General features: G+C 45.6%; 1 protein-coding gene across 2 annotated transcripts in view; it reads left to right on the top strand.

The window, feature by feature from the left end:
* Nucleotides 1-107: 107 nt before the first annotated feature.
* Nucleotides 108-9386, top strand: part of ELF1 (E74 like ETS transcription factor 1) — an 88208-nt gene continuing 78929 nt past the window's right edge. Inside the window, exon 1 of one of the 2 annotated variants that reach the window (XM_057409698.1) lies at nucleotides 108-132. The gene's annotated coding sequence lies outside the window, so the exon portion shown is untranslated. Of the gene's footprint in view, nucleotides 133-5245; nucleotides 5547-9386 lie in introns of those variants that run through there. The other variant, XM_057409696.1, reaches the window with a different exon arrangement.

Here is a 9386-nt window from a genome sequence, read left to right as displayed (position 1 = left end):
GGCTCAATCCGCGCTCTCCTCCCCCCGCCCTTCCCCACCTCCTGCCTTCGCCCGCTCCTCCTCCCGCCCCCGGGAGAGGAGAGCGCTCTGTAGGGAGCCGCTCCGAGAGGGAGACGGAGCCGCCGTCGTTCGGTGAGTGCCGCGGGCTGCGGAGAGCCCCGCGCTCGGGTGCACGAGGGAGGCTCTTCGCCCTTTCTCTTGGGGAGCGAGCTACCGCGGGTCGGGGGTGCGAGCCCCGCCGCTGGCAGCACCCCGTGCCGAGCTGTGCCTGCCCCGCTGCGGCTGCGTGTGGGAGCAGGGAGGTGCGGAGGGGCTGGGGAGGCGGCGGAGGGACCTGGGGTGCACCGCCCTGCCAACTTTGTGAGGAGTTGGGGCAGCGCTTGTGGCGGGAGGGGAGGGGAGGGGAGGGGAGGGGTGCTTCGCCGCCTCAGCCGCTTCCTCCCACCCTGCCCGCCGCCGCCGCCCTGCCCGCCGTCGAGAGGCGGCGGAGGCGCGCGCGCGGGACGGTTGGAGGCCGCGACGTGTGCGTGCGCGGCTGAGGCGGCGGGGCGGGGGGTGTTGGAGGGGGAAAAAGAGGAGGTCGGGGCCAAGGGCCGGCACCGCCCTGGGGCGGGTGAGGGGGGGACTAAGACGGGACACTGTCGCCCTCGACACGTCGGCTCCGACGGGCCGTGTTACCGCCCAGGGCTGTCGGTCGCTCCCGTGGCTCCGGGTGCACGGGACTGGTGGAGGCGGAGATACCCCGCCTCAGCTGCTTCCCCCCCGGGTAAAACTCCTGCCGAGTTTGTATCCCCCCCCCCCCATTCCAGCCCCCTGGGACTGATTTCCCGACGGTGCCGCGAACAAAGTGATGTTAATTTACCGATCGCGGCTGCCAACCCTTCTGCTATAGTCACGCACAGGGGTGGAGGAGAAGCCTGGGGAGTGAGTCATGGACGTGAGAGGCCCTCTGGGTGTTTATGGCAAAACCACGGGGCGGCTCCTTCAGCGTGTGGGAAATCGGTGGAGTAAGAGTTCTGTATGAGAAGAGGTACCCGCGCGTACCACACAGCCCTGCCCGCGGAGCAACCTGGAAAAGGAGCGGGGGAAAGTAACGTCGCTCCTTCCTGAAGGGGGGCTTGTGATCAGCCTGTCATAGCTAACTGCAGCAGTTACGCGTTTGTCAGCGTTTCCATTGTAAGGGCAGTTTTTATGTAGTTTATAACTCGGTTATAAAAACATGTGCCAGGTTGGAATTTGGTCATCGGCCTCTTCTCCAGAAACATCTTCTAGGTGAATCTTGACATGATTCTGCTTAGGTGCTAAGTGGAAATACATGGAAAATATTGGCTTTTTATGTTTCCATGAACTTTAAAACCTAGCACGTGGACACATTTACAGCTCAGTCCAAAAATAAGTCATCCCCCCACTAAGTTTGTTAATCTGGTGAAGGGTTTAAAGACTTGATCTCTGTAGGCATTGCTCTTTATGCATTATTTAGTGCAGCAGAGACTTTCTGAAGACTCTTACAAGGTCCCTGCTTAAGGCACCAACCTACAGAAGTGACATGGGTCACCGCATGTCCACACAGCTCTGACAATGGAGTACCAGGACAATCTGAACATCTCAGTGCTGCTGTGGGCAAGAAGCTGGTCTTAAAAATGAAGGTGGAATATGTTAACTTTGCTCTGTGGGGTTTTGTTTTTTTTTACCGCGTCTGCTCAATTGCTGCTTCTGAGACAGGGAACAAACAGGGTATTGAAGAGGTTTGGTTGGTATCTCTGTATGTACACATCTCTGGATCCCGTGAAACACGCCTGCCACCCAGTGGATGTAGCTGATCCTATACGCTCCGCGTTCTATACATTACTACCTCTTCGCGTTGTCCAGCCCTACCCCGTTGGCAAGTTTGAGAAGCAAGTGCTTGGGAGCTGTAAAAATGCCCAGGTCATCTGGTTTGCCCTGGGCCTGTGTGCAGTGATGGTGTCTGTCATGGCATGGTTTTAAACTGATGGAGGGTAGATTTAGATTAGATACTAGGAAAAAACTCCTCCCTGTGAGGGTGGTGAGGCACTGGCACGGGTTGCCCAGAGAAGCTGTGGCTGCCCCATCCCTGGCAGTGTTCAAGGACAGGTTGGACAGGGCTTGGAGCAACCTGCTCTAGTGGAAGGTGTCCCTGCCTGTGGCAAGGGGTTGGAACTGGATGAGCTTTAAGGTCCCTTTCAACCCAAACCATCCTATGATTTTGTGATCTGCCACCATTCATCCTGGCCAGCTGGGGTGATGAACGAGGGGTGCATCTGCCAACGTGTTGCAGCTCCCCTGCTGGGCAGCAGTCAGAACAGGTAACATGAATGAGGTGGAGAATTGGATTTTGTAACCCCTGCCTTCGTCATAGCATTTCCACGTACACATAAAAGTTTTTGCACATGGGCTGCTGGGTTTTCTGGGTGCCTGGCCTGAGTCCCTGGGATCTGCTTTGCACTTACACTGAGCTTGTTTGTCTGGATCAAAAGTCCAATGGCTATTAGCTCTCAATGTGCGGAAGATGTTTTGTAGGTCTAAGCGTGTTAGAAATACAAGTCTTGAGTGTCAGCACTGCTCAGTGTCTGGAGCATTTTGCTTTAATCTTTTCATATCTTAATTTTCCCTTCCTTAAAACACGGTGGATAACAGTATCCTTTACTTTAAGGATTACTGTAGTGATGAGAACCACAAAATAACCTGAGACGAAAGGAGTAGTTCCCTCTGTGGTTTGAATGTATGTAGTGATGCTCTAGAGAACACGGGCAAAAGGAAGAATTTGTGTGTTAATTATAGCAAAGCTTCTATGGGGAAAAAAAATGTGACCAGGTCAGTTGTAATTAGAGGTTGACCTCCATGCATATAAGCACTAGGAGATGGTTTTTATTGCCTTAGGCCACTTAGTTTTAATATTTCCTGTTTTCTGCCATGTTAATTGATTTTTTAATACCATTTTTTGCGTGTAATCCAAGGAAAGATCCTTTAGGAAAAGAGGTGAAAAGCAGATAGGCAGCCTAGGGTAGCATACTCATGTCACCATCTTTCATCGGCTGTGTTCTTCATGTATTACCTGGGATTCTGCTGTTGAGCTCTGTTGAGGATACCAATGGTTATGTTAGGTCATTGCTGTGGTCTGTGTTGCTGTGAAGACCCATGGGATGGGGCAGGGACAGGGCAGGGAGAAGCAGGACTCCTGCTCGTGTCCCAGGTACCTGGTATTGTTGTGGCTATAGCTTTACATGGGAAGCCTGGAGCCTCCTGCTGTTCTCTGACTTGGGGCACAGTTACTTGAGCTGCAGCCCTGTCCTGCGCAGGTGCTGGGGGAGAAGTTGTTTATTGCTGTGGGGATGGCCTGTGTCATCTGATCAGCATGAAGAGTTGTGAAGAATGTGGATGTGGCCTAGGAAATACCCACTGAAAATGCACAAAGTGCAATTTGGATATTTGTCCAAATGCAAGTGGATTTTTCATTGGGGCAGCAAAAGGGACACCTTCAGTACAGCAGCTTCAGCTCAGATGTCAAATATGAAAACTGTCCCCAAGAGCTGAAAGGATGCTATAGCCTTCAAAGTTTGCCAGAGATTTCTGTTAGCACTGAAAGACAGCTTTTTCCCTAGTCTTGTTCTGGGAACAGCTGAAGTATTGTGACTTGAGTTGTTCTAATTGCAGTCTGCCTGTTTTTGCACCCCTCACTTGCAGGTAACCTCTACAACACGTGGAACAAAATTTAGCCTGAGGCAGACATTCAACTTGGAAAATTTCAACCCAAACAGCCAAAGTCTGGCCAAGTTACAAGCAGCTGGAAGGAGAATCTCACACTGCAAGTGTTTAGCCACTGCCTAAATGTGGTGCTCCAAGGTTCATCAATACTGTATACGTTTATGTACATGGAAATACGGTGCTGAATTATAATATTAGGTTGACTAACTGGCAGCCAGTTCATTCTAATTTTTCTTTTTTTTAATAGAGAATTGAACCTAAACCTCTTTGGTTAATTGTATGAATGCTTTTCCATATTCACATTATTCACTGTTTGTTTTCCTGGCTGAAAAAAATTGAAGACTTTAAAATGGAGCCTCTGAAATAAATGACAAGCCAGGGCTTACTTGTTCTGAATCTTTCAGAACGACTTAACAATTGCTAAAGACCAATTTACAGTAGAACTAGGGCAAATTGCTTCCCAGCCTTTTGAATTGTAAAAAACCACATCTCCCAAATTCCTAAGCTATTCATCAAGTGTTCTATTGTAGCAGGCTCACCCTATATTGTGTCCCTGATATGTCTATTAACTCTGCAGTGAAGTGTGAGTTTAAAACAATTGTGCCATGGAGTCACTGTGGGATAAATACCACAAACATCGGCAAAGTTGCTTCATAAATCTTTCATAGTTTAGTGAGGAATTTAGGCATGCCTTTCTTCTATGAGAGTGCAGCTGTTTCTTTTGGGGTCCCCTGGGGGCTGGATCTTGGTGTAAGGCTGTTTAATATTGTTATGTTCACAGTTTTTATGATGATATCTCATCGTTACCCATAGATTACATGCAGGTTTGTGCACGTATTCCAAATCATTTTTTTTTAAATGGTCAGCATCCAGCAGAAGGCATTTTCCATGCAGCAGCGTACAAAGGAACCAGGAATGCAGTTACACCAGCAGGATAGGGAACTGTCTTCAAACTGGTAATTAGAGAAAAGACTTAAGAATTTGTGCAGGGAATCATCTCAACACAACTTTTCATGGTAATGCTGTGACCGAAGTGTGGTCTTTGGCTGTATAGCAATATAAATATTGCACAGAAATAGGAAAGTACGTGGCATTAGTAAGATCATGGGAATTCTGTGTGTGGTTTTGCTGCTGACATGTGAGGAAGGATGTGAACTATTAGTAAGAGTACAGTGACAAAAGTGATCCAAGGTTTGGAAACCAAGTTTTACGATGCAGGGTGTGCAGGGTTTATTCCCCTCAGAAGAGACTAGGAGAAATCATGTCTGTCTATATCCTATGTATGTGTAAGGGAGATACATGATACTTGACCCTACTAAGACATCCGGTGTCTAGGAGATGCAGTTAGGTATGTTTTACCTTGAAATATAAACGGCAATAAGGGCAATAAAGCATTCTAATGGATTTGCTGTTGCTGGGAGTGTATTAAGTGAGATGGGGTTTTCTTCTCAAAGATGTGCTTTGGCTTGGCTTGGTGGAGGATGTTTCCAGTGCATGCAGAAGGGAGGGACTGTGCTCTGTTCACCTGCATTCTTGCTTAGATTGAGGAAACAAGATTATTTGAAGTGCTTTCTGTGTATTGTAGCACATGTTCCCACCTTGGATAAGATTACAATAAAGTGTCATGCTACAGAACTTGGCTGGTTTTCTCGTCTGTCAGGAGAACCATTTTTTCTTTTAATTCGACTTCTGGGATTATGATTAATTATTGTGTACTTTCCTCCGGAGCATCAACATCTGGTGGCAGCTGGAGACAGGATATTGGGTGCTCACGTTCCTCACTTACTACTCCCTGTTGTTACAGAGTCCTCTCATATTCCCAGGTTGGTGTACGTCTTCCCTTACTCAGGATACTGACTGCTGTGTTTTGGGATGAAGAAATTTCCCCTGCCATTAGAGAGGCAAAGATGTTGCTCATTGTTCGGAGTTCAGCTGCTGAGAGCTTGTAGTACCTGCAGTCTCCCCTTAACTACCTCTGTGTCCTTTGGGCATGCCTTTCCCTCTGCCGTATCTCCTGCTGCAAGCAGACACCGCACAGGGACATGGGCACCCCATGCGTATGGCTGGGCAGCATAGCACCCCCAACAGTCACTAAAACAAAAAGTTATGGTGGTGAAATCATTCTGAAACCTGAAATACGACTGACTGCTTGAATCAAATCAAAGCATTAGCTGTAGAGCTTTTCAGGCAGCTTCACAGCAAAGCTGAGGGTTCAGTTTGGCTTGGGATTGCAAATGAGCCTAAATAGTTACAAAATGATGTTTTATAATTCCATAGTTCATTCTTTTTAGTACAAAAAAGACACATTTTTTCCTTTGGGATCTGAACTGGAATAAATACACTTTAAGTGTTGAAGTACTTCTTTCTGTAGAAAATTTATTTTATTGAACCTACTCTAGGGTACAAGGTAAGCAAAACAGTGCCAGGGTCTGATTTTCAATATTTCATACTGTGGTTTTAATTTGGGCTTTTTCATTCACACTTTAAAATATCCTGTGGATAACAAGTAAACAAGGTAACAAATTGCGTTTTCTGTACAGGGTGACATTAATGGAAGTTTTCTTGTTGAAAAGAACTGAAACTTGAGGAGCCTAAGTTCTTCTAAGTCAGTATCTCTGGACTTCTCAAAACCAGGCGTAGAAGTATTTCTGCTAACTTGGAAATACTTAGGCACCAAAGTACTCCTCTCAAAGATGATTTCTAAAACCACTTCTCTCAGCTGCCATATTGAGATATTCATATTTGAGGAAATTAATGACAGTGCAGTCTTCTAGGGTTTGATCTATATGCCCGTCACAATGTTCATTGGAGTTAATGATAATGTACTAGTGATTTCTAGGAGATACAGGATCGCGCTCACTAATAAAGGTCTGTCTGTTTTGAAAGTGCAGTTGTGGGTTTTAGTTTGCCACCTTGTGCCATCTTACTGGTTTTGTAATCCTTAGTGAGTTTTATTCCCTTGCTGGCTGTGAAGTCAAACTGTTTTAGGTTGAGATTAAAATCTATGGAATTGTCAAGTGACTTATGTCCATCTCAGGGGCATATCAAATTTGAACATAATATTATTAAATAGCAGAGCTGTATAACTGACTGTACAAATTATGAGTGTGTATGTAGGATAATTAGGCACCCAGACAACCAAATTAACAAAGGCTAGAAATAGTAGTTAGACTGCGTTCTCTGCCAGGTTTCCCCTTCACCAGTGCCAAATGCAACTGTAATCAGGATAGTCAAGAGTTAGGTGTTTTTATTGAATGTGCCTGCCATGTGAGTGTGTGTGCAGACTTCCCATGTAGTTCCTAATCCAGCACATCTGCTGCCAGTGAAGATGTAATTTTGCCTGCTCCCCAGAATTACTTTAATCTCCTTCTTTTAATTATGTGTTTATACAGAAATACCTTTTTTTTTTCTTGCTAAAACTTCCTGTTTCAGGTTCACCTGCTTACTCTAGGCAGTGTGATATTCCAGTCTTTTTTTTCCTCTGTTAATACAATAGTGACATGAAGCAGTTACAGCGTCTGAAGTACTGGGTCATAGCGACATCAATGAAATTTTGAGGTTTTTCAGCTTGCTTGACCTTGTTCTGTGACTTGTTTGTATGTCATATATTCAGGTAGGAAACTGAGCATGCTCCAGGTCTTGGCAGAAGCTAGCTCACATGGTATCTGCTGCTGCTGTTTCAACATCTGCTGCTGCTTAGAGAGACACTGTCACTGTGTCATTTCCAGCAGCTTGCAGGTTAAGTGTGTATCAGATGTTTTTGGGGTGTGCTTGGGCTCTTCTTGAGGGGGACTCAAGCTGGTGGTTGAGAAGTGGAACTGTTGGTGGGAAAGCTGCAATTCTGCAACTTGCTGCAGACTTTGAGAGACCTTTTTCAGACAAGGGGGGATTGAACACCATGCTGGCATCTGTTCTCTGTCTTTCATTTTATTAAAAGAGGAAGTTCAGTGAGAAATTGCAAGGTCTCTTGTTGATCAAGGTCTGACGCTGATCAAGAGAATTACAGCAGATACATTTGTTTTGAGGAAAACTCAGAGAGTGCACTCTATCACCAGTTTAAACTGTTGAAGACATGAAGAAGTTATGCTACCCTGTGGCATAAGATTTGTTATTTTTTTAGGATAAAAGGGAGGGGAAGTGGTATTGTGGGTGAAAGCACAGCAAGAGTAGTCATAAAGAAGGGTGGTGACAGTACTTAGTGTTCATACACTGCTGTAGAAACACTGATCCAATGTGTTGTGGTAATAATGTATTTCCTAAGGAACAAGAAATCTCTAGGAAAAGAGTGTAGTCCAATGCAGTTTCAAAAACTTCACTGTTTTCGGGGAGATCAACCGATTTAAACAACAGAAACGTGCAAACTGAGTAACTAAGTACCGATGACTGAATTCATTCATGCATTAAAATACATTTCCCCTCGAGCCTGGGGAAGACCATTCCTTGTCTTCACACAGCCATTTGTGCTGAGTGAAATGACAGTGGGAGACAGCTCCAACATCTTCTTGGCCTGGACCTTGGGCCTCCTCCCTCCTGCTCTGCTTCCTGGGTTGCAGATGGACGCAACACAAACAAAGCTGCTACCAAGCTCCAGAAGAAAGGCCAGAGCTTGAGTATTTCTAGCAGTAGTTTCTCAAAACAGATACGGCTTCAGGCAGTTCTTACACAGTGCTTTTTCTTGCTCTCCCCGCATGCCTGCCCTCACGCGTGCCAGACAGCACCATCTAATGAAATGGCTGACATTTCATTGATACGGATCCCTGCTGCACACAATCATCTCCTAAGTAAAATGTTGGGCCTGAGGGACAGCTGTGCAGGAAAAGGCATTGGCTTTATCACGCCATCTCTGGAAGCGGTGGTTTCCATGGGCATCCCAAGGAGGAACATCATTGCTTCATGTGTAAGGAAAACAGGCCGCTTAGTGTCCATGCAACTTGCATGGTTTACACAGTAGGTTTATTTTAGTCAAAAGGGTCTGGACAGCTTAGGCGGCAAAGCTGAGGCAGGTTCTGGTAACTGTGCTGAGAAGTTGGTGGGGGCGGGTTGAGAAAATTAGCGGGGTGTTAGTGGAGATACTGGAAATGAGATGTATCTGTGGTCTGTTGAGCTGTAAACCTTATGCTGGCAGGCTTGTGCCAGCATTTTGCTTTTATGCTTCCTTCTGGGAGAGAGAAATTACACCTACATGTAATTGTGTGCAGAGAACAGGTCCCCCAGCACCTGCTTACCTCCTCTGAAGTAGTGCCAAGCTTTTGCCTTATGTATTTGGGTATCTGTGTGCTTTTTGCAGTTGTCTTTCACTGGATGCCTTTTCAAGTGAAACCTTCATGTGGAGCCATCCAAAAGAAAACTTTATATTATTTTCTTTTAAAGGTTTTCTTAGTTAAACAGATTTTATGGGTTAACAGATTGAGATTACTTTAGGGTTTGTAAGAAAATTTTACTAACCCTTTTTAAAATTCAGTTTTCAAATGTTAATATTACAATGTAGTAAAACGTTTCAACTATTACAGGTGTAGTATTTTAATGAATGAATGAACTGGCTTCTGACCATAAATATACAGCAGCCAAGATGGTGAGAGCCAAAAATGTACTTTTATATTCTTGGCAAATGACCATTTGTGGAAATTTTCCAGGACACATACATATATTGATGCTGAATAATT

Source organism: Pezoporus wallicus, unplaced genomic scaffold (assembly GCF_028554395.1).
Source record: "Pezoporus wallicus isolate ANWC-B61680 ecotype Strahan unplaced genomic scaffold, APGP_CSIRO_Pwel_v1 contig_2543, whole genome shotgun sequence".
Classification (NCBI taxonomy): Eukaryota; Metazoa; Chordata; class Aves; order Psittaciformes; family Psittacidae; genus Pezoporus; species Pezoporus wallicus.
The sequence above is the reverse complement of the archived record's forward strand: the minus strand, read 5'-3'. Positions and strand labels throughout refer to the sequence as shown.